This window comes from Thermobia domestica, chromosome 2 (genome assembly GCF_964235325.1).
Source record: "Thermobia domestica chromosome 2, izTheDome1.hap1.1, whole genome shotgun sequence".
NCBI lineage: Eukaryota > Metazoa > Arthropoda > Insecta > Zygentoma > Lepismatidae > Thermobia > Thermobia domestica.
Genome location: NC_137455.1, coordinates 283,499,942 through 283,527,894, shown reverse-complemented (window position 1 = coordinate 283,527,894; position 27,953 = coordinate 283,499,942). Strand labels below are relative to the sequence as shown.

General features: G+C 38.1%; 1 protein-coding gene across 1 annotated transcript in view; it reads left to right on the top strand.

The window, feature by feature from the left end:
- The window catches only part of mal (molybdenum cofactor sulfurase), a 177,594-nt gene that overhangs the window by 30,058 nt on the left and 119,583 nt on the right, over positions 1-27,953 (top strand). The gene's annotated exons all lie outside the window — the stretch shown is intronic.

Genomic DNA, 27,953 nt, shown 5'->3' with positions numbered 1-27,953 from the left:
AGTACTCCAATGGGGTTCCAATGCGGTACCTAATTTCTGCATTTTAGATATATGGAAATACATGTCTCTAAAAAGTAAAGAACTGATTTTTTTTTTTAAACTGAAAACCAGGGCTTGCTAACTTAACATAATGTGCGTTATTTTTAATTCGTTATTTGTTACCATACCTATATGATAACAAAAACTAAGACTAAATGAATAACGTTACTGCGTTAAATACCGTTTTAGCTGTTACCAACACAATTACGGTACTTATTAAAAATAACGTTATTGCCAGGCGAAGAGAGCATTTCGTTATTAAGATTGGGTTAGTACTGTAATAAAGTTAATATATGGTACCGTAATAGGTCTCATAAAAATGATAACGTTAAAGACATAACTGTTTAACTTAATATCATTGCATTTAATTGCAGTAAATGTATTCGTTATTTGTTACCGTTCCTATATCCTAACAAATAACGAAACCAATTCAGTAACGTTATTGCCACGAGTATTATTTCAGATGTTACTCTCACAATTACGGTACTTATTAAAAATAACGTTATTGGCAGGAGGAGAGAGCATTTCGTTATTAAGGTTGGGTTACTGCTGCAATCAAATTAATGTATGGTAACGTAATAGGTTTCATTAAAATGATAACGTTAAAGACATAACTGTTTAACTTAATATCATTGCATTTAATTGCAGTAAATATATTCGTTATTTGTTACCGTTCGTATATCGTAACAAATAACGAAACCAATTCAGTAACGTTATTGCTATGGGTATCCTTTCAAATGTTACTCTCACAATCACGGTACTTATTACAACTAACGTTATTGGCAGGCGAAGAGAGCATTTCGTTACTAACGTTGAGTTATGCTGCAGTAACGTTAAAGTATGATAACGTAATAAGTTGCAACAAAATTATAATGTTAAAGACATAACTGTTTAACTTAATATCATTGTATTTAATTCCATCAAATATATTCGTTATTTGTTACACTTCCTGTATCGTAACGAAAAACGAAACCAATTTAGTAACGTTATTGTCATAGGTATAATTTCAAACGTTACTCTCACATTTACGGTACTTATTGAAAATAACGTTATTAGCAGGCGAAGAAAGCATTTCGTTGTTGAGGTTATCGTACCAACGGTGCCGACTTTCCAAAACTTATGTGGGTGCATATCAATGGCAGGACTTGTTATGCGTTTTCAGGGGAGTCTCGATATTTTTTCATTGATTTCCTTTTAGTTAAAAGATTTTCTGAACACTGTCATAAAGGGCTGTGGTGTGATAAAATAAAACATATCGGTACTATAAGGACAAGTTGGGGCTGCCTTAACACGTCTGATTTAAACGCAAGAAAACGGGTTCAAACCCGGGTCCAAGGTTAAGGATAAGTTACTGTAATGAATATCCTCAACATATGTAATCGTACCATTAAGTGTATACTTTAAAATAACTTATATGATGCACAATGATCGCAAGAGGCAATGATATTATCACCACGTTACTAAAAGAAAACACCACATTCATACATATTAAAGTGAAAAAATCTTCATAAAAACAAATAATTTTAATGGTATTGCAGAAAGAACTGTATAAGAGTTTTGTTGTGAACATAAACTACAAAATAACTGACTTACAGTAAATGCATGCCGAAGATACCTTGCGATCGAAATCGAGATTTAAGTCGCGGTCGCTACCTCGATGTTTAGGTCGCGATGATGAAGGGCCCACATAGCGAGGAGATCGCACCCTCGCTGTTAAGTTCTCAGTTTAAGGGAAAATATTGCTGTGACGCATGTGAAATTATTCCGTCAGTGCACAAAAATCACTGCAAAACCAGAGTTTGAAATTGGAAACACCAAACAGTTTATAAATAGGGATGGACGCGAGACGGGATATGAGAAATACCAAAGTCTCGTCTCTTGTTTCGCAAAAATATTTGAGTCTCACCTCTTGTTCATCTCTATCAATATTCTAAATCAAAGACTTTTACATTTTATTCAAATTTCTGTGAAGAAAATGTCCTCTTTCAGCACTCAGGCGAGAAGTCGTTTCCCAGTAAAATTTAATAAATAAATAAATCAGGTATGTCTTCAGATTTTGGGGTGGAGGTGGTATTAACTGCAGCAAATGAAATTTCAGCACTGCAATTCCATTATTCGACATTTCCTCCCAATGGATACGTGCCCGTCTTTACAGGTATTTCTTTGCCTTACGTCAATAACGAATTTAGAAGAAACCCTTTTTATTCATCTCGGAATTGGGGGAGGGCGTGGAGTTTTTAAGCATAGATATTATTTACAATAGCTTCTTAGCAACTGAAATGGGAATGTCAGATAAGTTATTTATTTGAGAATTATACTGTAGGTTATTATTATATAAGGCACTATATACGTTTAATCCCTTCGGGATCCTATGGTACAATTTGTACCATATGCACTTTTCATGGTACATTGCGTTATTTCTCTTCTATTTAAGCTTTTTCGTCCGGGTTCTTTTTTTTTCCAAGTTCAGAGGTCTTGCAGAAGACATTACGTATGGTTTCAGACCGTCCTGCGTCCAGACATAGGAGGTGATGACGTCATAAGTCAAAAATTTATTTTCTCATTTTCTAAGTGTATGTTCAATATTTTTTGGCGGGCTTATTTTTCTACGTAGAAGATTGAAATTTTGCACAAATATTCAGTCCACGGAGTAGTATGTACCAGATTTTTTGTTCCGATGTCAGTGCTAAAACAGGGGGGGGACCAGAGGGGCGAAGGGGTAAAAATAGGGATTTTTACCCCAAAAATCCCGTTTTTCGTCATTTTCCCGCCTTACATACATGATAGGACCACGTGAGTCATACCGTCTAAAAGGCAGTTCCATTCTGAAGAGAACGACGGTTGAATTATTATCCTAGGGTAATTAGGGATGTCTCAGGGAATTTTTAAAAAATATACTTCTATATAGGGTAATATGGGGCATTGTCGGTGTATATATTTTTTGGCGGACTTATTTTTGAACGTAGAAGACTGAAATTTTGCACAAGCATTCAGTCCACGGAGTAGTATTTACCAGATTTTTTGTTCCGATGTCAGTGCTAAAACAGGGGGAAACCAGAGGGGCAAAAAGGTAAAAATAGGGATTTTTTACCCAAAAAATCCCGTTTTTCGTCATTTTCCCGCCTTACATACATGATAGGACCACGTGAGTCATACCGTCTGAAAGGCAGTTCCATTCTGAAGAGAACGACGGTCGAATTATTATTCTAGGGTAATTAGGGCCGTCTCAGTGAATTTTTATCCAAATATACGAGGGTCGTTCAGAAAGTAAGGAACGATTGCGTATTGGGCGCGGCTCCGACCCCCTACCACTGCGATCGCATGCGTGGCAGTAGCTCCTTCCTTTATCTCAGTGTGAGCCGAGTCTCAATGCTGTGCGGTCACGCTACTTGTTTTTACAGCGATTCAAAATGGCGGCGCCAATCGAAAATCCCGCCAAATGTGAAGTACGGAGTGTCATTCGTTTTCTGAAGGCGCAAAAAAGTTAAGCCTGTTGAAATTTATAGGCAAATAGAGAATGTTTATGGCGATAGTGCAATGAACGAGTCATCACTGAGGAAATGGTGCATTATGTTTAATCAAGAAAGAATCAGCGTGCATGATGAAAATTGGAGTGGCAGGCCATCGCTTGTTACGGAAGAACTGAAGGGAAAATCTTTTGTCATCCTTCTTATAGTCCTGACTTGGTACCAAGTGATTCTCACTTATTCCCGACAATTTTGGGTAGAAAACAGTTCGCAAACGATGAAGAACTCAAGCAAGCACTGACAGCCTGGTTGAAATCTTTGGCGGCAGATGAGTATAATATCGGCATTAAAAAACTGGTCCCACATTATAACAAGTATCTCTACAACTATGGCGATTATATAGAAAGGCAAGGTAGAGTCCTGTGGCTTTGTAAATGAAGTTTTGTGTTGATATCTTTTGTTTTTATTTAATAATGCTAAAACGTTCTTTACTTTCTGAACGACCCTCGTACTTCTGTATAGGGTAAAAGTGGGGCATGGTAGGGATTTTTTTTCTGGTGGGCCTATTTTTTCACATAGAAGATTGAAATTTTGCACAAACATTCAGTCCACCGAGTAGTATTTACCAGAAGTTTTTTCCGATTTCTGCGTAAAAACAGGGGGGTCCAGAGGGGCAAAAGTTGAAAAAAGGGAAAAATTGCCCCCAAAATCCCTTTTTTCAGGAATTTCCCGCCTTAGATACATGATGGAGACATATGAATGGTACCGCCTGAAAGACAGTTCTATTCTGAAGAGAATGATTGGCGGATTATAGTCCTAGGGTAATTAGGGATGGCTCAGGAATTTTTTCCCTGAGATCATAGTGTTTTATGGTACTTAGGGGCATTGTGGGAATTTTTGATAAAAATTCTCCCGCCCTTACTATTCAAGATAGAAACTTGAAATTTTGCACACACATTCAGTATACCAAGTACTATTTATCAGATTTTTTTGATGGCTACGATCACACAGGGGGGTCCAGGGGGGCCAAAGTTCAAGAAACAATTTTTCCCTCCGAAATTTTCACTTTGACATTTTTCTCCGTTTCTGGTATATGGTATGAGCATGCAAGTGGTACCATTCGAAAGCCAGCTCTATTCTGAAGAGAATGAGGTATGAACCATGATCCTAGGATAAATAGTGAGGATACAGTAGCTGCTTGACTGAAAGTCTAAAAAATAGCCCAAAAAGCCAGGATCCGGAAAGGGTTAATACTCGAAATGGGGGCGGCGTGGAGTTTTTAAGCATAGATATGATTAACAGTAGCTTCTTTTTTTCTTTAAAAATTCTACAATTTATGGACTTCAGTCCGAAAACCCCCTTCCTGTGACCGCCACTGCCTTATATAATAATAAGCTACAATATAATTCTCAAATAAATAACTTATCTGACATTCCCATTTCAGTTGCTATTTTCTTCCATTCTGTATTTAAAACGTGCCTATTATGAAGTTGTTTGTATTTCTTATTCCATATTGCTGGAACATTATTAGTTCTATTAATATATCTTTCATAGGGCCAATCCTACCATCTTCTGATATCTGTCTGATATAAATATCCTCCTGACATTTTTCCGATAAGTGTTCTACAATGTCCTGATAACAATCAGGTGGTTGATAAACCCTTTCGGCTGGTTGGTACTTTGACAGGAAGTTCAATTGCCTGTTAACAGCTATCAGCTACTTGTTAGTTGTCGTGTAGTGAATCATGGACGAAATCGAAGAATTGTTGATGTTGTCAGAGGACGATGAGGAGATTGTTCGATATATAGCGAGGCCTAGAAGACCATTTTAGCTCGAATATATGCCAATTTATAACGATAAGTAGTACCCGTTGGCTACAAGTGCCCGCACATAAGCGCCATGTAATTTGTATAGTTAGAAGATGAAGAAATATATTCTATATAAAATATAGAATTTAATTATTGAAATTGAATGATCTATAAAATAATATCTAATTTATAATTATATTAATTTATAATTAATAAAATAATAATATATTAATTTATAATTAATAAAATAATAATATAAAATGAATGATCTAATTTACATATTTTTAGAGGTGGAATATCAAATAAATGAATTAATTAAAAGCTCAGATTATGTTATTACGTGTAGTCAGTGGCGGCGATTGGATGTTAAAAGTGGGGGGGGGCAAGACATGATCTGAATATTTATATAACAATGTTAGTTTCCCTGGTTGATGCTAACCTTTTTTGACGAAAGGTTGCATAACTAATGGGATACTATCTTTTTCAGTTAAAATACCGTATATCGTACTTCACATTTTATTAAGGAAATTGACAAAAGCAACGCAAGTAGATACTAGTCTTTGTACAGTCACGAAAGACAGTATTCTTCAGGTGACTAAATTTCTTTTCCTAATAACTCACAATAAATTAACCTATTAGAGTACTGACTTTGGCAAGCTGTCAAGTTATAACTATTCTAAGGATAACAACAAAAAGATCCAAATTAATTCATTTGTTCCCGAGTTATTGGCAAAAGAAAATTTGTTAACTGTCAAATATTTTCTTTTCCGTGTGTACTCTTAAACAACGAAGGTGTAAGAAGAGATTTGATTTCTTGCTTATGAACACCTTAAAATTCTGTCTGGAAAATTGTGTGATCGGATTATTTAGTAACAAATTTGCAAAACAAATAAATAGAAAGGATAATATTAATCATAGTAATGAATAACGAGGTTTGTTTTGCAAAAGTTATATTGAACTTGGGATTAATGAATAGTTTATAATTTTAATTAAACACATGCTATTAAATGTATGTTATTACTCTTTGAAAGACAGTAAACATTACAAGCATATGACACGACATTTAAAGAAGTACTTTTGCAGCTTCCCGAAACATGTTAAAATGAAAATGAAATCTTTCAGTTTTACGTCCCACAGTTATACCGGCCAGGCTAAAGGAGACGGTGATGAAAAGAAATGAATGAAATGGTCGATTGAAGAAAGTGGGAGGAAACGGAAGAGAAAACTCACGCAGGCGGTGTTTGTCCATCACAAAGTTCACTTGGCTTGAACGGAGATCGAAATAAGGATCCCACACACCGAAGATGAACGCTCTACTACTGAGCCACCGCGGCCCTTCCGAAACATATTCGTTGCTATTAGGTGCAGTTTTCACTTTCTTGGGATACATCAAAACTTAACAATACTTAAAATCACTCCATACTGCAGTTATACAAAATAATCCTAAAACCTAGAATTATGTTAAATTCACTGAATTTAATTGTATATGCACTCGTACACCCCTAAACACACCACTTCACTCGTATTTACACTGCAAAACAATGGAAAAGGTAGAAGTTGCTTCTTATGACTCTGTTTTTAATCCTTAGTATTAGAAAGAAGAAAAGACATTTTAGGTATTGTCAATTTTTGTTCATTTAAAGAATAAATTTATAAGAGATGTTTTTCTGTGTGTGCGCGTGTGTGTGTGAAATGTTATCTCAATTAGTTTCAAAGCGGCTGACTAACATATCGAGCCCTTGTAAGAAGAAACTAAAGTACACTGGAATTGCGCTCTAATACATTAATTTTTGTGCCATTATCCGTGGCAATCACAATGCAGTTCTTCTAGCTTCCTTAATTCCACAGGGAGACAATCAATACGTACTCACACAACAGCAGATATTATATGGCATCATTTTTTCCTATGAACCAGTAATACATACAATAACTTTACATTTCCAAATGAAACTAGATATATACATTAATGGGTCACTTCAAAAAAGTGGGGGGGCAACTGCCCCCCTTTGCCCCCCTAATCGCCGCCCATGCGTGTAGTATTATAAAATGGAGTGTAATATATAACGAAAATGGAGTGTAATATATAACGAGTGTAATATATAACGTTATATATTTTAGTAATGCTTCTTAGGTTGTAAGGACGAACAGCAATATTTCTATGTATATAATACCAATGCATATGTAAGTGTAGCCTAAAAAGTGTTTATTACTTAAGTCTGTGATTGTCTTTACGATAGTGTACCCCTGGACAATAACGTGCATAAGAAAAATACCGGTACTCATTTCTGTTTCCCATGTTTTCAATAGGATAATTTAAACAAGCATACTGAAAACGCACTTGACGTTTCAATTGTTTTCTGTATGAGCAACAGAAAACCAACCAATCAAATGGTCCGTTAAAACCTTGATTCGGGTTAACTATCTGACAGAGTATATATCAGGCACAGTATATTGTAGAACGAACCACGGGTTAAAGTAACTGACAACTTCCTGATATCTAATTCTGACTGATAGTAATCAGAAAGAATATCAGGATATTGTAGGACTGGCCCTAATCAAATATAATAGTGCAGCAAAACCTTGAGCATAGACACACTCAATCCGCTACAGACGAACTTCTAAACAAATGAAGACTTTATTCCGTGCAGCGCTTCAGGGAGAACCAATGAAAATACGAGCCACAGTAATGCTTCCGCTGAACATCGATGTCAAAACAAACTCAGTTGTTCATCATCGCGACCACTAATTCACCCTCGCGGTCGACCTCTAGGTCGTCATGTAGCGTACGTCATCGGCATGCGCTTACCCATTTGAATCCATGTTTATGTGCTAGTATCGAGGGTGCGACCGCGACTTAAACCTCGACGTCGATCGCAAGGTTTCTTCGGCATGTCCTGCCCTTAAGTGTGCTGTTTGGTTGCCTTTGCACAAACACATTTGAAACAAACAATTATGTTTTAGAGGTTAGAAATTTTGACTTCCATCTCAATGTTTTAATTGCTTATTATTTTTTGGTAATGGCAATCAAGTGAGAAATGTTTATTTTATTTTATTTCTATCAAATTAAAAATCTCGTGGCTGCGGCTCGCCCATAAGATTATTTGTGTGGGTGCTAGAGCCTCGGAGCACCCACGTAGCCGGCGCACATGTATCGTACAGTTGCAATAACTTATTGAATGCTAACTTAATAGATTGGATTATAATTTAAAAGACAGAACTTTTAAACGTAATATAATTTCATTAAAATATACGGTACGTTATTACCATTTCCATTTGTATAAAAAAATAATGTTATTGACAGAAAAAAAACAGCATTTCGTTACTACGATTAAGAATCAGTTGCGTACAGTTGCATTAATGTTATTGAATATTAGTGTGGTAAGTCGTAAAGAAGAAGACTTGCTAAAAAGAAAATGAAAATAAAATATTTGAATTTTACGTCCCATACTTATGCCGGATAGGATAAAGTGCATGACGATGATAAGAATAAATGAAGTGATTGAAGAAAGTGGGAAGAGACGTGATAACCCTAAGAAAAACCACACACATTGTGTTTGTCCTCCATAAAGCCACTTGGCGCAAGCTGGCATCGAACCGGAAACCCCACGTTGCATTGGTGAACGCTCTACGACTGAACTACCGCGGCCTCATTCCTTTTTCATGCACGACTAATATCCTTTATGTAATTAAAGAAAAGTATATTAAAACTTAACCAATATCCAGTATTTGTTAAATTTACGAATACGTTCTCCCAAAGGGACAGAATATTGGAATTCCATCCATAGACGCTTCAGAAAATGTTAAGCACGGAAATTGAAGAAATTTTGATTAATTATTATCCTAACTCGTAAATGTTACAGGAAAGTGAACTATTTCAATTTTGAATCCAAACGATTAAATTATAAACAGCGTTTTACTTCTTCTGGGCACTTGTCTTTTGTGCGGGACGCCTGGATTTGATTTCCGCCATGAGCTCATGTGATTTGGATCCTACGTAGGACACATCACACAAAGTTTTGATAGTAAAAATTACATTAAACTCCAGACAAGTAAGCTTGTTTTAATCACTCTTCAATGTCATATTTTCCATTGTTTATGATTGGTTAATTGATTGGTCTGGAGTTTACCCGTATTAAGCACTGAAGCTATGTGAGACGTGGTTCTATAGTTTACGTAGAATTATGAGGACTTGATTTTCTGCCAGGAATCAAATCCTGCTCTCCCACACCAAAGGTTTGTACAGTAATCATATAGCCACGAAAATATGAAGTGTAGTACTTTAAAATTTGTGCCTGCTTACGATGGAGGGCGTTTATTTTTAAACAATAGCATAAAAATAATAGAAAAAAACAAAGCACTCGGACTTCAGATCCATCAATTGCAACAGCACTATGAAACCTTTCAACTAAAGTTATCTTCCAGTGTAGTTTACCAACAACAGTTCATCCAATGAATTTACGTTTATGTGAAAAAATATGAAACATTTTGGTTCACTGCTATTTCAATTCTATAAATATAGATGTGAAGGTCTTTCAGGCAGGTGAAGTTTACGTAAGGATTATTCCAGTAACGCCCCATTTTCTTCTTCATAACTAACTGACTTGACGAATTCTGTGGCCTATGGAACCCGGAGATTCGAAGCCGTATTCAAAAAAGCTCTTCATTGAGTTCTGTCTTTAGCCAATTGTCCTTTGTACTCCTATTTCTGTGAGATCCATCTTAATTTTGTCCTTCCACATACGCCTAGGTCTTCCTAATGGTCTTTTCCTGATTTGCTTTCCAATTAATATCTTTAAAGTGGTTCTACTTTCTTCCATTCTCGCTACATGACCTGCCCACCTGAACTTCCTAGCCTTAATGACTCTAACAATGTTAGGTAAATGGTATAAATTATGTTAATCGTTATGAAGTTTCCGCCATTCACCATTTTCATCCCTCTTGGTCCGAATATTCGCCACAGGATTTTATTTTCGAATACTTTCAGTCTGCTTTCTTTCCTCACAGTAAGTTTCGCAACCATACAGTCCAAGAGGCATAATAACTGTTTTATATATTTTAAGCTTCAACTTGTTTTTCTTTTTAGAGAATTCACGAAGACAAAAGAGTTTGGACTGAATTCAATGCTTTCAATCGACATTTAACTTCTTCACGGATATGATTCTGGTCTGATAATGTGGATCCTAGATATTTGAAAAGGTCTACTATGTCTAAAGTTTTGTTTGATATTTTAACGTATCCATTACTTGAGTATTGTGATCACGGTGCATTTTCATGTATTTAGTTTTATTCTGTATTTACTTCTAAGTCCATATCCCTGCAGGCATTTAATAAAACCTCTGCATGTCTTTCAATTGTCCTCACATCATCTCCTATCAGTTTGACATGATCAGCATAAGCCATAACCTGCTGAATGCCATTAAGCTCTAAGGCCTTGTTGCTATATTTAATTTTCCTTATAGCATATTCCAGAACAAATTTGAATAATAATTGTTTTAGTCCCTCTCTCATTATTTCCTCCCTCTCTCAGTGCATCTCATTGTTTTAGTCCCTTCTGTATGTGAAAGATCATGGCAAAATATTTTCCTACCCGGACTTTTCTTTGAGTTTTATTTAAACATATCTTTACTAATCTAATTAGCTATTTTGGTTTATGCCGAGTTCGGTAAGAATATTGTACAATATTTCCCAAGTCGTAGGCCTATCTAAAATCAATAAGCTGATGTACCCGAGTGTTGTATTCCCATTGCTTTTCGAACATAAAGAAATGGGAATTAATTCCTTTTCTTCTTTACAAAGTTATAAACTAACTATACGAAAGCAACTAGTTTCCTGTGAAATTCGATCTTGAATGCGTATCCATTAGGGATGGCCAGATCCGGATCCGAGATTTCGGATCTTGGATCCGGATCCGAAAATCCGAATCTTGGATCCGGATCCGAAAATCAGGATCTTGGATCCGGATCCGAAATTTCGGATCTTGGATCCGGATCCGAAAAAACGGATCTTAGATCCGGATTCGAAAATCAAGATCTTGGATCCGGATCCGAAATTTCGGATCTTGGATCCGGATTCGGGAAACCGAATCTTGGTTCCGGATCCGAAAATCCGGATCCGAAATTTTGGATCTTGGATCCGGACCTGAAAAACCGGATCTTGGATTCGGATTCGAAACTCCGTGTCAGAAAATTCGGGTGTTCCGAATCAGCAAAATTTTCGAAATTATTGACAAAGTGATTTTCATTCCTATGCTTAAAATAAGATTTTAAGACACTTTTGGTATCTGATCTGTGACAGCCATGCGTTCCCTTCATTCTGTTGATATTTGGTTTTCGTGCCTTAATATGTCACAATTACTCCAAATTTGATTGAGTAAAACTGTCGAGTTAGGTGAGAGCAATCTCACTGTCAGATTCGATTCTAGTGGAAATATTTGACCGAAAAGGTAGTAAATCTTTTTTAAAGCGGTCGTCCTCATGGAAATTTGTCCTTTGTTTTCTGTAACGCTAGTCAAATGCTGGGATGAAACCTTAGTCTCAAGCCCAAGCTTCTTCATTAGACTCAGGCTGCTTACTTTTCTAATTCTTTCTGAGTTATTGTGGTCACTGAATGAGGCCATTTCCTAGTCGTGATGGGCTAGGCCATTGCTAATAGAACAACCCATAAAATATAGATCAAATCAAATTAAGGAGCAACTACCTTTTCTTGCTCTTGATGAGCTTTTTTTTTTTTCTTTCTTTAAAAATACGTTTCTCTGTGACCGTACCACTCCAGTTAGAATTAAGAATTGTAGTAGAGATGAAGTTCTAAATGGCAATTAATGTATCAAAATCAATGTATTAATGTACTGTATGTGTATACAAAATACCATATGGAGCCTCGAGCAGTAACATGTATCTTTGTAATTAGTAATCCACTACTATTAACTCTGCATAGGTTGTATAAGGAGCTATATCATTCATGTAAACACACAGGCGGATGCAGGGGTAGGGCGAGAAGTCGGAGGGTGGTGGCTCAGTGGTAGAGCGTTCACCTCCGGTGCTTGGGGTCCCTGGTTCGATCCCAGCTCGCGCCGTGTCGACTTTGTGGTGGACAAAAACCGTGCTCGTGGGTTTTCTCGGGGTTTTCCGTTTCCTCCCACTTTCTTCATTTCATTTATTCCTCATAATCACCGTCTCCTTTAGCCTAACCGGCATAAGCGTAGGACATAGAACTCAAGGATTTCATTTCATAACGAATTTTTGTTCAAATAAGAAGTTTCATTTCTCTAACATTCCAGGATTCCGAGATATAAAAGTCTTTTCTCCCCGCCCCTTTTCTTCCCCTCTAAGACATACATAAAAAAACGCTTAAGTACATACCTAATTATTTCAAATGTAAAGTCCAAATACCAAATTCTATGCTCCTAACCTTCAGAGGTTCCCAGATATCGACATGTTATTATAAAAATTACAATCCCCACCCTCTTTACTTTCCATCTCTTTTCTTTTCCTTTTTAGTAAAACGTCAAAAAACACTGAAGCATATGTCAAATTATTTTCAATGAGAAATGCAAATAAAAAATTTCAAGTCTCTAACCTTAAAAGATTGAACATATTAATACAATAATTGTAATCCATACTTAATTTTCTTCTTGCCCTTTTTCTTCCCTTCTGGGCCACATATATAAAAAAACGTTGAAACACGTATCTAATTATTTTAAGTGAGAAGTCCAAATACCAAATTCCATGTTTCTAATCCTTTAAGTTTCCGAGATATAGGCATATTATTATACTAATTGCAATAGTTGCAATTACCACCCCTTCTTTTACTTTCTACATCTTCCCTGCCCCTTCTAATTTAAATATCAAAAAAAAAAACACTTAAACAAGTATCAAATTATTTTCACAGAGAAACCCAAATACCAAATTTGAAGTATCTAACGTCAAGAATCATCAATATTTTCCACCCCATTTCCCCCCTTCCTCGTCGAATTTCCCAAAGTTTTTTCTTAGTGGTATCCTACGTCACAAAGCCTATAAACTGTCGAAATTTCAAGTTTGTAGCTTAAGCGATTTGGCCTGTACGGTGATCTATCACTCACTCACTCAGTCACTCAGGACTTTGCCCTTTATATAGAGAGAGATTTAAGATTTTATGGGAAAGCCATGGATTTTGTCCTAAGGCCGCCAGTGTCTTAGAAATGTAATAGCTTTGCTATAAACTTTAAGCAATCAACTGACTGATCCGCGTCTATATGTATTATGTAAAATACCGCTTATGATATTTATTTTGCTCGTAATAAAAGAAAATAGAAATGATGGCGAATATTCAGACATCCATGATTTTAGCGTAATGCTGCAGGAGTTCAGATCATTGAATTAATCATAAGAGCCGACTGTATAAGATAGACTACATTAAATCCCAATGTGGCACAAAGAAAATATGCAACATTACTATGCAGTTTTTCAACGTTATAGCTCAGTCTGAAAATATTATCATAGGTCTCACAAACAATCGAATTTTAATCCTAACTCGATTAATATAAGGCAGATCTATACAACTACTGACTTGAGATGAAAGTGGCATACTTGTAGTACGTTTAAAGATATAGGCCTACTAAAGGCTAAATGATGGGGTGTGCGCAACAGTGGTCTAATCCCGAAAAATGTGAAAATGAGATTTTGATGTAATCTTTTGTCATTTAAATTGAATTGTCTTCCCACAGAGTTAGATAAAATTCACCTAGTAAATTTTATACATATGGATATTTTAGTTCTGGTTCTCAATCTAAGGCCTAAAATATTCAAAACAGGAGTCGAAATCTGAACTTCGAAATTTCGGGTGTGGATCCAGGAACCGGATATCCGGATCCAAGATCCAAAACTTCGGATCCGGATCCAAGATCCGAAATTCCTAATCCGGATCCAAGATCCGGATATCCTGATCCGGATCCAAGATCCGAAATTCTGGATCCTTATCCAAGATCCGGATATCCTTATCCGGATCCAAGATCCGAAATTCCGGATCCGGATCCAAGATCCGAAATTTCGGTTCCGTATCCGAGATCCGGATCTTATAGAATCCGGATATTCGAGATCCGGATTCGTCTGGCCATCACTAGCTATCCATAGATTTGTTTCTGCTGCCAATAATGCCAACTGTCACTGCAATGCCTACACGACCTCACATCAACAACACAGGACATAGTCGCGGATTGATCGTGCGACACTTATTGCCCGTGTTCATCGGGGCTACAGGTACACGGTCAGTTCCGCATTTAGAACCTCGGCGACCCCTTCCCCCAACAAATATGCTGACACCCACCCCCTTCCTTTGATTCCAAATTAATTGAAGGGGCGTGGAGACCATTCCTGGTATAGGAAAAGAAGCGTGTTGTATCGTTACTGAGGAGATGCGGGGTGCTTCTTTGTTAATGTAGATGACTGTTTTTGTATTTATTACAACATAGATTTGAAGGGCACTGGCTTCTATCTAACGTAAAAGATCCTTAATTTGCTCTTTTTAAGTTTGTAACTCAAAGTGTTTTGGAAAAGGTTATAACTACTAAATTTCACGCCCTTAAAAGAGTTTGCGCTCTAGGCACGAACTTATTTGGCCTAATGGGAATTGCGGCCCTGTATATAATGCTATATTTATTGATAAATTTTATTGCAGAACAATATCACGAAGGGAAAACGAAATACTGTAGACCTTAAAGTCATGAAGAATGCTATTCAAACAGTTTCATATCACCTGATACAAAACATACATATCTAAAAGATAGTCATGCAAAAAGTAATGCAAAATTTGCAATAAGGTGTGTAATGTAAAATGTTTACAAAAAGCCGAATTTATTGTTTCTTTTCTTATAATTCCGCCTACATGAAGTGAGTGATCCAAGGTACATTATGTTGTGATCACTGGTACAGCCACTTCCTTAAGACCCTGGACCTAAGAAAGAAACATTTCTCCATTCTAACGGTAAGATGAATCTCTATTATTTTGAGCGTGTTGTTTAATATCATATATTAATCTCATTGGAACTCTTTGCGTCTTTAATGTATTATCTAAACACTTACTGGATGTGAGATTGGTTGGTTTGACTAGTGTCTTGCGTCCATTTCGTATCAGAAGCTACACTATGTGATCAAAAGTATCCGGACACCCCGAAAAACATACGTTTTTATATTAGGTGCATTGTGCTGCTACCTACTGCCATGTAGTCATTATCAGCGACCTCAGTAGTCATTAGACATCGTGAGAAAGCAGAATGGGCGCTCCGCGGAAATCACGGACTTCGAACGTGGTCAGGTGATTGGGTGTCACTTGTGTCAGAAGTCTGCATGCGAGATTTCCACACTCCTAAACATCCCTAGGTCCACTGTGTCTGATGTGATAGTGAAGCGGAAACGTGAAGGGACACGTACAGCACAAAAGCGTAGAGGCGGACCTCGTCTGTTGACTGACACAGACCGCCGACAGTTGAAGAGGGTCGTAAAGTGTAATAGGCAGACATCTATCCAGACCATCACACAGGAATTCCAAACTGCATCAGGATCCACTCCAAGTACTATGACAGTTAGGCGTGAGGTGAAAAAACTTGTATTTCATGGTCGAGGGCTGCTCATAAGCCACACACATCACGCAGGTAAATGTCAAACGACGCCTCGTTTGGTGTAAGGGGCGTAAACATTGGACAATTGAACAGTGGAAAAACGTTGTGTGGAGTGACGAATCACGGTACACAATGTGGCGATCTGATGGCAGTATGTGGGTATGGTGAATGCCCGGTGAACGTCATCTGTCAGCGTGTGTAGTGCCAACAGTAAAATTCTGAGGTGGTGGTGTTATGGTGTGGTCGTGTTTTTCTTGGAGGAGGCTTGCACTCCTCGTTGTTTTGCGTGGCACTTTCACAGTGCAAGCCTACATTGATGTTTTAAGCACCTTCTTGCTTCCCACTGTTGAAGAGAAATTCTGGGATGGCGATTGCATCTTTCAACACTATCGAGCACCTGTTCATACTGCACGGCCTGTGGTGGAGTGGTTACACGGCCGTAACATTCCTGTAATGGACTGGCCTGCACAGAATCCTGTCTTAAATCCTATAGAACACCTTTGGAATGTTTTGGAAGCCGACTTCGTGCCAGGCCTCACCGACCTACATCGATACCTCTCCTCAGTTCAGCACTCCGTAAAGAATGGGCTGCCATTCCCCAAGAAACCTTCCAGCACCTGATTGAAAGTATGCCTGCGAGAGTGGAAGCCGTAATCAAGGCTAAGGGTGGGTCAACACCATATTGAATTCCAGCAGTACCGATGCAGAGCGCCACGAACTTTAAGTCATTTTCAGACAGGTGTCCGGGTACTTTTGATCACGGTGTATATTAAACGTGAATTCAACCTTGTAAGATATTATGACTAAAACGGAGCATTTGATTTCTTCGAAAAATATATTCAAACATTGCAAGAGATTTAGCTTCCAATCATTCGCCGTGACCTGAGTTGAATCTCGTTTGTGAAGCAAAGAATTAACACAAAAGTGAAAAAAAGAGTGAGCATGATGTTTGTGGGGAAAAAAATATAATAAATGATTCAAGTTACTTATTATATGTAACGCTGAAATCCGTCAGACTGTGAGCTATAGCTATTCGTGTCTCTATCACAAAATTTTCGACAAACTTTAAAAAATAAAATAGAATATAATAAATTATATTCAGACTCGTATCTTAAAACAAAATAAGCAATTTCTAGGGTAATTAACTTAATAAACAGGTTTATAACTCAGGATCTTATCTACATATGAAATCATAACACATGAGTTACCTCTATTAAAAGTTTATTTAGAAAAAGTTGATAATTCTATGAAATATCTATCTTTGAAAGCGCATGAGAAATACCTGTTGGGTATCCTCTTCTCTAATTCCTCTAGTTTTAGTACACTTTATAAAGCTAAGGTTTCTCTAATTATGTGCATGTGGCAGACAGAAGGGTTAGCCCTCACTAAAAGCGTCCTCTGTCAACCTTAACTTATAAAGGGCATAGACTCACTACATCAAAAGCCCTGGCCTATACGACCCTATTTCGTGTACTCCCTTAACTAGGAGATGCACTAGAAGGATATCTATCTAAAAATTTATTATAGGGATAGGTAGGTAAGGAGAATGAGTTCGCCTTATAGTAACGAAAGATCCTTAAATAGATCTGGGATGTAAAGGTTAGGTAAGAACCATACTCCCTGAATTAGGAGATGTGATTTTAAAAAATCTAAAAGCTCTATCAGTAGCCTCTTACGAGTCCACTTCGAGGGATCGAACCCAGGAATCTGTGTTCAGAGTATTCATAAAAAAACTATTGTGTCCTGCAAGAGGAACAAATTACCTTATAACCGACCAAAACCGTATACAGCTTCAGTTTTGAACACGTACTCAAAAATTCTAGTATCAGGGAATTGTTAATCTAAATGCCATATCCACCTAAATATGGAATGTAGCATTTCAAGGATCAAATCCTGTCCCTATTTTACGGGGCCTAATTCCCTAGCAACATTCTGTTTCTTGAATTAGTATAAGAATTATTTTTCTATATCCCTTCTTCTCACAGAACCTCATTTTAGTCCAAGAAAGAAGTCCCTTAAAAATGAAAACCTACTAGAAGTTAGAACCTAATATAGCTCATGCCTTCTGCCCCATTTAAGACTCGGAGAACCTAACGAGTCTAAGCAAGACCTCCGTAATACTCCCCCTTCATTTACTTGAAGTATGATATTCTCTTACGGGTAGAAAAAAGCTCCCACTCGGCTCACCGAACCGAGTCCTTCCTATAGACTACATTTTTGAAAACTGTTCGAAGTCTCCCCCAAGACTGATGGTCAACTGACACCCTTCCCTGTAAAAATCTTCCGTTTATATAGGAATGCTATCATATCATAAGCTATGTAGAAAAAACGAGTGGTAGGGAGGAGGGTGTTCTACCAAAAAGAAGCTTTCTCTGAACACTTTAAATATGTTATTCTCTGAAACAGAGTTGCTATCTAACTATTCTTTTTACTAGAGGTATTTTTTGTAACAGCAGAAAATAGAAATAATATAAATATACATAGTAAATACAACAATTACATTTACATACAATTAATAATAACAATAATTAATCACCAATGACCAGATCTGGATTTCTTAACCTAATAATAATAATAACTTAAAATATATAAATCAATACCAATATACTGATATAAAACAATATATAAATTAAAAGCATTATTTAAACATAAAAACCAGCAAGTGACCCAAAAGTGTCACTTGCAATGAGGAAAAGTCAAGTGGTTTCGAGTAATACGCTAACACTAATTTATTTCTGAGCTGTGATTTGTGTCATGTTCTTTTAACTTCACCCCGAGACTGAGAACACTTTAATGTAACTATTTTTCATCTCATTTCCTTTCAAATTGTGTTAGGAAGAAATGTTTTACAAGTTGCAAATATAAAATACACTAGCTGAAAACAGATATAACTATTAGTTCAAAAGCTACAAGGAAAGCAAGGTTTTGGGCGAAATAACTTGTGAGCGTTTGCCAAAAGATGAAATAAAGGTAACAGAATGAAATGAAATATTTGAGTTTTAAATTCTATGGTTATGCCGGGTACGCTAAAAGAAACGGTGATGATGAGAGAATGAATAAAATAGTGGAATGAAATTGTGGTATTATCCTTTGTTCAGTTCTCAAAACAGAAATTACTGGAAGTCCGAGTGGGTTTTTCGGAGCTCTTAAGGTCAATGTCCTATTACTATCTATTTACAACACTGTCTCAAGTAAAATCAGATTCTTTGGAAAACCTGCCATGTTGTTCACATCACTTCAAAACAAATAAATTCACAACTTTACTACACGCACAAATTACTCAAATGAGTAATAGTTCAATTTAATATTTAGTAGACACTGAGTTCAATGCAATGGCGAAGCCAGCGGGAGGGTCATGGAGTCTGTTTACCACCTCCCGGAAATTGTAAAAAGCTGTTAAAATAAAGCCTTAAATTCCGTTTCCAGTCTAAATATTGCTGAAAGTTTCTAGGGGAGAACCCCCGGACCCCCGAAAGATTTAAGTCATTACAATAAAGCCGAAAATTGCGTTTCGAATCCACACACTGCCAAAAAAAATTTCCTGGAGGACTCCCGAACCCCCTCCGAAACCTGGCAACGCTGCTGGGTTCAATGACAATTTATGCATTAGGTTTCACGTCAGTTCAACTGTTGTCCTAGGATTTGAGTTATTCCTTTCACTGGGCATGAGTACAATCAAATGTGTTTACAACACGAAAACGCACACGAGTGACACTTTTTTTTTTAATTTTGTGACACAAACAAATGTAAATCTGTCGACGCGACGGGTGTACTTCAGTATCGTTCTGCACATAACTTACATTAGCTCCCTCTTTCAATTATTTTTGTTGATTAGTAAGGTTAGCGAGGAAGCAAGAAATGTAGGGCGAAACCTAAATTTAAAACTCTCTATAACGTAAGTAATAGCAGCCCCGGATTCAATTTATTTATTTATATATTTATTTACTTATATATTTTTACATATAGTTTCAGTAATAAGCTTTAAAGCACTGACAACACATAGACTACAGTATCTACAAATTTCAAGTTTCAAAAATATGCAGAGATAAAACAACACAATCGTTACTAACTCACATATCCTGAAAACGAAAATGCAATCCGTTTTTTCGCACCGATATCACCCTCAGATTTTCTGCTATGATAATTATGATGATTAACTGCTGACAGCAAGGGCGCCCATGTTGTAGTTTCCAAGGGGGGGCACGTATATGGACATTTCAGATATAGTTTCAAATTTTGTTGTAACTATTTTAAAAATTCAATTAAGTTTTCGATATTCTGAAGTACGATTTCTTCTAGCGGGCGAGCGCCCCACGTTGCCCCCCTAATGTGCGCCCTTGGCTGACAGGAGTAAATGTAATTTGAGATTTAAAGTAAAAAGTTGTTAATAAGATAAATTCTAAGTTTTAATTAAAGAAATACATGTGTGTGATACTAAACATTCAAACACATAATTTACAAATGTATGTGTAAACGTAATCATATATGCAATAACGTATTCATATACAGGATGTTCCAGGAAAAACCTCAAAACTTCGCTTATGTTGAGTGAGTTGATTTTGAGTTAAACGTCCTGTTAAGCAGCGAGGCTATATGAGACATGGACCTACTGAGTAACGTGGAATCCGAACCACGTGAGCTCCCAACGGGAATGGAATCCGGGTCTCCCACGCCAAAGGTGCATACGCTAACCGCTTAGCCACGAAGGAGCTCTAACTTCGCATGTGTGTTAAGAACTTCAATGCTAGAAAAAATCAGCAACTTTGATCGAAAACGCTTAATTACGGAGATAGGGATAATAAAAGGGCAAGGAGGATGACTGATTCCAGTAATTACTTTTTAATTAGCTCTCTCCGTAATTAAGGGTTTACAACCAAAGTGGCAGAGAAACATTTTTTCTTGTAGAAACACTGCAGAATACTCCCTGGACGTAATATCTATTTTTACAACAAAAGTTGTAAGCGTAAAAAAATAAAGAAACTACTATAGCATTTAATTCAGAAAATTTTTGCTTATGCCCGGTAACTTAATACAAACTATTCATTTACTTGTTAGGGAGAGGCCATACCCTCCCTTGTGGAGTCCACGGATGTACATGTATTGCAATACGTATGTTGTGTACTTGAAAACCGAGAGCAGCAGTGCCGTCTTAACGGTACCATGACCACTTGGCCGGGGCCCCGCGAGCAAAATGCCATGTATTAAGTACATGTACTAGGAACAAAATTTAGTCATAGGGACCACAACACACTTGTTTACTCTGCGGCCCAATACGTTGTTAAAACGTTACTAGAGAGTAGGTTAGACTGGAGGGTAGAGTAGACGGCAATAGCACGGGGCACCCTTAGGCTCAGGGCCCGGTTAGGAGCAATCGGTCCAATCGGCTTAAAGCCGGCCCTGACTATTGTTAATAATATATTTTTCTATTTTGCTTCGATTCACAGAAAGTACTGTCTAGAAGTGAAACGCAAAATATTATTGTGCTATCATATGATTTTATACCCCGGTAATTGCACCGGAATAATTGCACCTGTCTCGCTACTGTTACTCAACTTTGCATGTTGCTGATAAGACGTAGCTTGAAACTTGGCAGCACCCAATCGTTCTAAGAGAGGTAGCCCTTGCTTGCTTGCTGCTCTGTGTTGTCTTGCCTTCAGGCGATCGAGCAGAATGTTTCGAGTGTTGTGTTTACCACTACCGAGAAAAAGGAAACGTTACACGAAGGGAACAAAAAAAAACTATCTATCATTTGGAGTTAGTATTGGACAGGGAGCTAGCACATGAAAAAATCACGTCATGAGGTACAAATTGTTTCACCCCTATATCTGGTGCAGGTCGGCGGGAACGTAAGAAAAAGTCTTGCGCGTCAAACCGGGTGCTTTTGGTTACAGTAAGACCCCGAAGGTTTGAAAAAGGGCCAAACTTTATGTCATGTAAGGTACAAGAAAATTTCTCTCGCCGTCTTGTTCCTTTCCATGTGTCAATCACCAAAAGACTTCGTAAGACGAAAAAATTATAGGCCAAATCCCCTTCAGACAAGAGTTTTGAGAAAAGTTCTAAAAATTACGTCATAAGATAAAAGAAAAAAACTTAACGGGGTTTGGTGTGGAAGGATATCGTAATGTAAATAAAAACTGATGACAAGTTGCGAAGTCATATTCATCATTTCTATTCGCGCCTTCCGTATTTCGCGTCATGTCTCATGGGCATGTATGCTTTCGCCCTATGTTAAAAAATGTCAGTTTACTCTTGCCCTTATCAACAATGTCCTTATAATAGTGCCACCTTATCAGTAAGTCACCCTTGATATCTTACAAAGAGAGTGTGTAGACAGAAGTTTGCGATGATTATATTTACTGAATGTTTGTAAGGACAAAACATATTATACTTTAAAATGATATGACTACTTAAAAATATTACATGTAAAAAACATGTATGTGTTCAGAAACACTCACAGAAGCCTTGGACCGGAACTGATAACTTTGCACGTCCCTAGCAAAAGAAAATGGACATGAGATTTCGAACATGGAATATTAGAAGTCTTTATAGGGCAGGCGCATTAAAATACGTAACGAATGAGCTAGAGGAATACAGGATGGACCTAGTAGGAGTTCATTAAGTTAGGTTGGAAGGAAATGGATCTGTGAATTCCGGAAATTTTATGTTCTTTTACGGGGAAGGAAATAAAATTCACCAATTAGGAACAGGGTTTTTCGTTCACAAACGTAGAGTATCAGCAACTAAGCGCGTTGAATTTATTACTAATAGACTTTCTTTTATTACTCTTAAGGGTCGCTGGTGTGATATTATTCTTTTAAATGTACAGTCACCAGCAAAAGTATCTCCCTCCTAAGTGTTCTAATTCCATTCCTTGGGGTCCAGATAATTTGCACTTTGTAAAACGCCTGGACAGATGCAACCCAACTTGCACGAAACTTTTCTGTACACTAACAGCAATTACTAGCGCTGATCCAGGTGTCTATGCAGGTATCCCCTGAAATGGACAACTAGTCCGTACCTTGGGTCTGGGAGAGAAGGCTGCGTGGTACCCTAACACGCTAAAAAAGAGTGGGTAGCTGATGTGTCCAAGAGTGTCGGCGGATCCAGCGCCCTACTGGGAGGATGATGTAGGTACTGCCCTCAAGGAGAGTGTAATGCGTTCTCTTGGGTCCGAGATGGGATACTTAGTATCCTAACTCATACTCGTACCTCAGGAGCGCTGAGGAAGTGAGCAATACACGGCCCTACTAGAGGAGCCGCCGCTCTTAAATGGCCATTGTCTTTAAAGGTAGACAGTCTACATCAGACATTGGGTCTGGTAATATACGGTGTACCTCTACCGTAATTAGAGGTGATTCCGTATTGTTCGAACGGCCCTAAGGAAGGAAGGGTGTGGGTGTCCCTTCTAATGGTGGGTTACACGTACCATTGGGATTCGGACAAGTAGCTTAGCTAAAACGTGTACGTGGTACCTAAACACGTAAAAAATAGGTAGCCCCGTATTGTTTGAGCGGGCCTAACAGGGGAGACACGGCTCCCAAATGACAATGTCTGCCTTTCAGCAAACGATCTACATCAGTCATTGGTTCTGGTAATGTACGGTGTACCTCTACCGTAATTAGAGGAAGTCCAGTATTGCTTGCACGACCCTACCGGGGGGGGGGTCGGATTCTTGCCTGCGGGGAGACCAAACGGAGGTGGGGAGGGCCCAATCCCAGGAATCTGGGTAACGGTTTCGATCCTGCTAAAGGGAGGAAATTCTGTGGGTATGGGCTGGCACCAAACTCAAATGGTGACTTAACACGTACCATTTGGTCCGGGATGAGATACGGGAGTATCTCGACGTGTGCGTGGTACCTCTACACGACAAGGCGGTTGCCAGTTGAACGAGGCAGGCAGGGCCGGCATTGAACAAGCCCCCTCGGGCATTGCCTGGGGCCCCGGATTTGGTTGGACTCTGTCGGGCTGTGGTCATACCGTGGGATTCGGTAGCTTGTGGGATCCAATCCCAGGAATCTGGGTAACGGTGAACACGGGCGGGAGGTGAGCTTGCCTTATAACGCTCGGGCGCCATGCCTGCAGAGCATAGTAGGACTGATTCGCTAGCAGTCTGCCTCAACCAGTAGGTCAACTGGTAGGCACTCAGGACTTCGGTTTGGCCGCGCAGTGGGCGTATCCCACTCCCTCAGAGAATGGGGGTTACATCGTTTAGGCGAGTCAGAATTAGGGGACAAATTCTGACGGTGCAGCATGTGCACGAGCATTCAATAGCGTATTGAGGAACTACGGGCGGGGTGCGATACATTTGAGCGGTACCCGTCCATCAAATAGACCGAACGGTCGCGGGTATGCTCTCCATGCATGCAACTAAGCGTAGACCAGTAGACCGCTAGCATCAAAGTGTACTTTTCACCTTACATTTCATTGTAATCTTTCTCTTTCATAGTGATTCGGATCCCAGTTTACACTCCTATATAGATTCGAAGCTGACATAGAACATAAAAATGGTATCACTCAATTTCGTTTTTCAAATGCATCAATATTTTGTGACACTGCTGACATTTTGTTATGTTATACTATCTGTCTTATGCATTTAAACTAAATTCATACTACTTTATTACCATCTGTTGCCACATATCAAACTTCTCCATTGTACAATCAGCGACAAAAAACCTGCAACATAATCATGTAAGTTTATTGTGAAATGACGAAGTCTTTTGCTCCAAAATAAGTGTTCACGGGAGGACGCCGAGGTTTATCCTGGCGTGATTCGTGCCACTTAGACGTTATGTTGATTCCCTGTGCTGTTAGCCGTAGTATCACAATAAACTTACATTCTCATGTTGCAGGTTTTTTGCCGCGGATTGTACATTTTCAGCAGACGTTGGTGCAATAACGTGCAACACTGCACCTTCACTGTTATGTTTAAAGTGCATTTTAAATCTGTGCACATTTGTATATGGTGCTATTTCAAATAAAATATTTTATGCTGAGTTGGCAACACTGCTTCACCTATGGCAACATTGCTTATGGTTTTCGATAGGGCATTTTGTTCTCATTATATTGTGCAATTTTTGTTTTGAATGCTTTAACGGTTTTCAAGATATTTACTTTAAACGTACGAAATTCTATAATACAATATTTTGGATATTCAAATTTTGAAGCCTCCTAGCGCCTGTCCTTCTGGTCCATAGCACCTTAAATTTTGCTAATGTTCATTTCTGATGATTCTCTATCAGATGTACTATGGGGCAATCAGATTTTAGTGACAACTTGTGGGACCCTCCCGTCTGAGTATGTATTGAAATTGAAATTGAAACATTTGAAAAAAAAATGGACCTATCGGGGACTTGAGCGAGGGTTCACAGAATAGAAGTTCAATATGCTAACCACATACCTACCGCTTCACTTTCGTCATCCATCCACACTATTAGCCAGTTATAATCGTTGCATGTAAGACTATACACACGATCCTAATGCTCGTATAAAGAGACGTTCTTTATGTGAACGTCACAATCACTTACTCGAGATTTTCTTTAACTCAAAAACAAGGTATATAGATCTCCGTCAATGAGAAAAATATCACAAAACGTTCTTCAAGTTGACGCTACGTCATCGTTTTCAACGATGGTCTCGATTTATATTACATTTCATCACCTTAACTTCTGATTTCCAAAGAAGGAAACACGGCAGACATTAGTTTAGCACTCTTTTAATTGTATCAACTCGTGTGGAAATAGAAAGTTATATTTTTGTCTTCCGTAACTACGTTTATTTTATATTCGTATGATGAATTTGGTGAAGTGTAGCCGCTGGCAATAGCCGAGTAGCCCACAAAAATAATAAAAATTAAAAAAAAAAAAAGCCTCGGGATTTCGGCTTCGGATCATGAGCCGCAATCCACTAGGTGTTCGAATCCCTCTGAAAAGCAAGGTCGGAATTTTAACTGTCCTCGATATTTCTGTGTTCGTGTCCCTGTCGTGTTTGGAATACATCGAAAGGACATGAGGTGCCCCTGGCGAACAATCATATTTGATGTAGAAATCGCCCTTCTCTTACCAATAACAATCACCATCAATAACACTAATACATTGGAACGAATTTTAAAAGAATAAAAGGTGTGAAAGCAGGGTACTATATGCAGCGATCTGGGTTCGAAATCCCGTCATGGCAACTATTTTTCTTTATTGGAAGGAATTGTTTTCGTAATTGGGATAGTATTTCTGTTATTCCTTTATTATTATTATTATTATTATTATTATTATTATTATTATTATTATTATTATTATTATTATTATTATTATTATTATTATTATGTAAATGAATGAATCCCAAAGTAAAGTCCGGATAGGATTTTTTTCCATGAGCTTTTATGTGGAGAATGGCCTGAAACAAGGAGATGCATTGTCTCCATTATTATTCAACTTTGTCCTGGAATACGCTATAAGAAAAATCAAAGAGAGCAACCAGGGCCCAGAGTTGAATGATATTCACCAGGTTACCAGGGTGCGCGGTCGGTGACTCTGAAGATATTTCAACAGTCCAAAGGCGCAACAATCTATTGGGCTGGCATCTGAGCTTTCCACAGGAATGTATTCAAAAAGAATAACACAAATCCTCAATTCCTTTGCCATCACCTGATAAAACCGTAGCAATGTTCTGGTGGTATTAGTCGAAGTCTTGTCTATATGGAACATCACCTGATTCGCGCTCATTCCATACAATTATGGGATCTATTTCCAATAGATAGGTGTTGAAATAGACCCTCGGAAGTATCTAGCATTCACATTCACGTTTTTGTCTATCTTGTGTATCATCAACTTATCCTCACATCTGAATCCCGCAACAACCATGATGCCACGAGAAAAACTGTCCCTACACTCACCAATAAAGTTGTTGTGTCTTTTACAGTCAATGTCACGGTATATGATTGCCGGAATGAGAGCACCAGCAGTGAGATGGACATATGGATAATCCACTGTGACAACTTTCTTCCATTTGGAATTTGCCAGGTACTTAGAACTTGCGTACGTACGAAAACTTAGCATGGAAAAGGACCATTACCTAATCTGCCCATACTGGTTGTTTTTCGACGACATTTGATAACACTCACGCACTTAGAAGGTCACACACAACACCGCTTCTGCCAACAGACCCATAGTTCCAGTATGATACACCAGGTAACAGCACCGAATCGAATATGGTCGGATATAAGCAAACGACCTAGTGTATAGTTTTTTCTTTTTTCATGGACGATGAGATACTTTCCCAGCAAGTTTAGTACAGATCCGGCCAGTAGTTACCGAGAAATAAAACATCATACCTGGTAGTAACCTATACCCCATGCCGTAAACGTTGCCAACACCTAGTGGCCCACTTGCCAGTAAATGTCGACCATCGATATAGCGACGCGTCGAAGGATTGCCGCTAGTGTGCCACTGGCGGCATGGTTTCGTCGGGTCGAAAGAGATATCTATAGTCGGGGTATTGAAATTATCACCCGGTGAGGCTGAAGGAGACGGTAATAATGAGAGATGGGTGATATGGTGGAATGAAGAAAGTGGGAGGAAACGGGAGAACCCCGAGAAAACCCACGAACACAGTGCTTGTCCACCACAAAGACCACACGGCGTGAGCATTCTTGAGATGAGTGCGTATAATTATATGAATTTAAATGGCAACTGTCACCGATCATTTGAAAGTGAATATGGGAGAATCATGAGATAAAGTAAATAGACGCGCGTTATTTTGTTATAAAATTGGATGGCGAGCGAATTTTATCTAATCGCAAACGGTTATCGTCGAATATGCACGGTTACAGTAGCACACTGATTAGCAAAATTAAAAAGATCTCAAGTATTTATCCCTTTACATGCAACGTTTTCTTCATCGCCTCAGTGGCCAAGTCGGAAGCGCACGTGCCTAATAGAAAATTCGGTAGTTCGCGCCCATCTTGGGGTGATTTTTTAAAACTTTTAAAATTGATTTTTAGACTCACCTTAATGTAAATAAATTACGCATATAGACGATTTAACATATTTTTT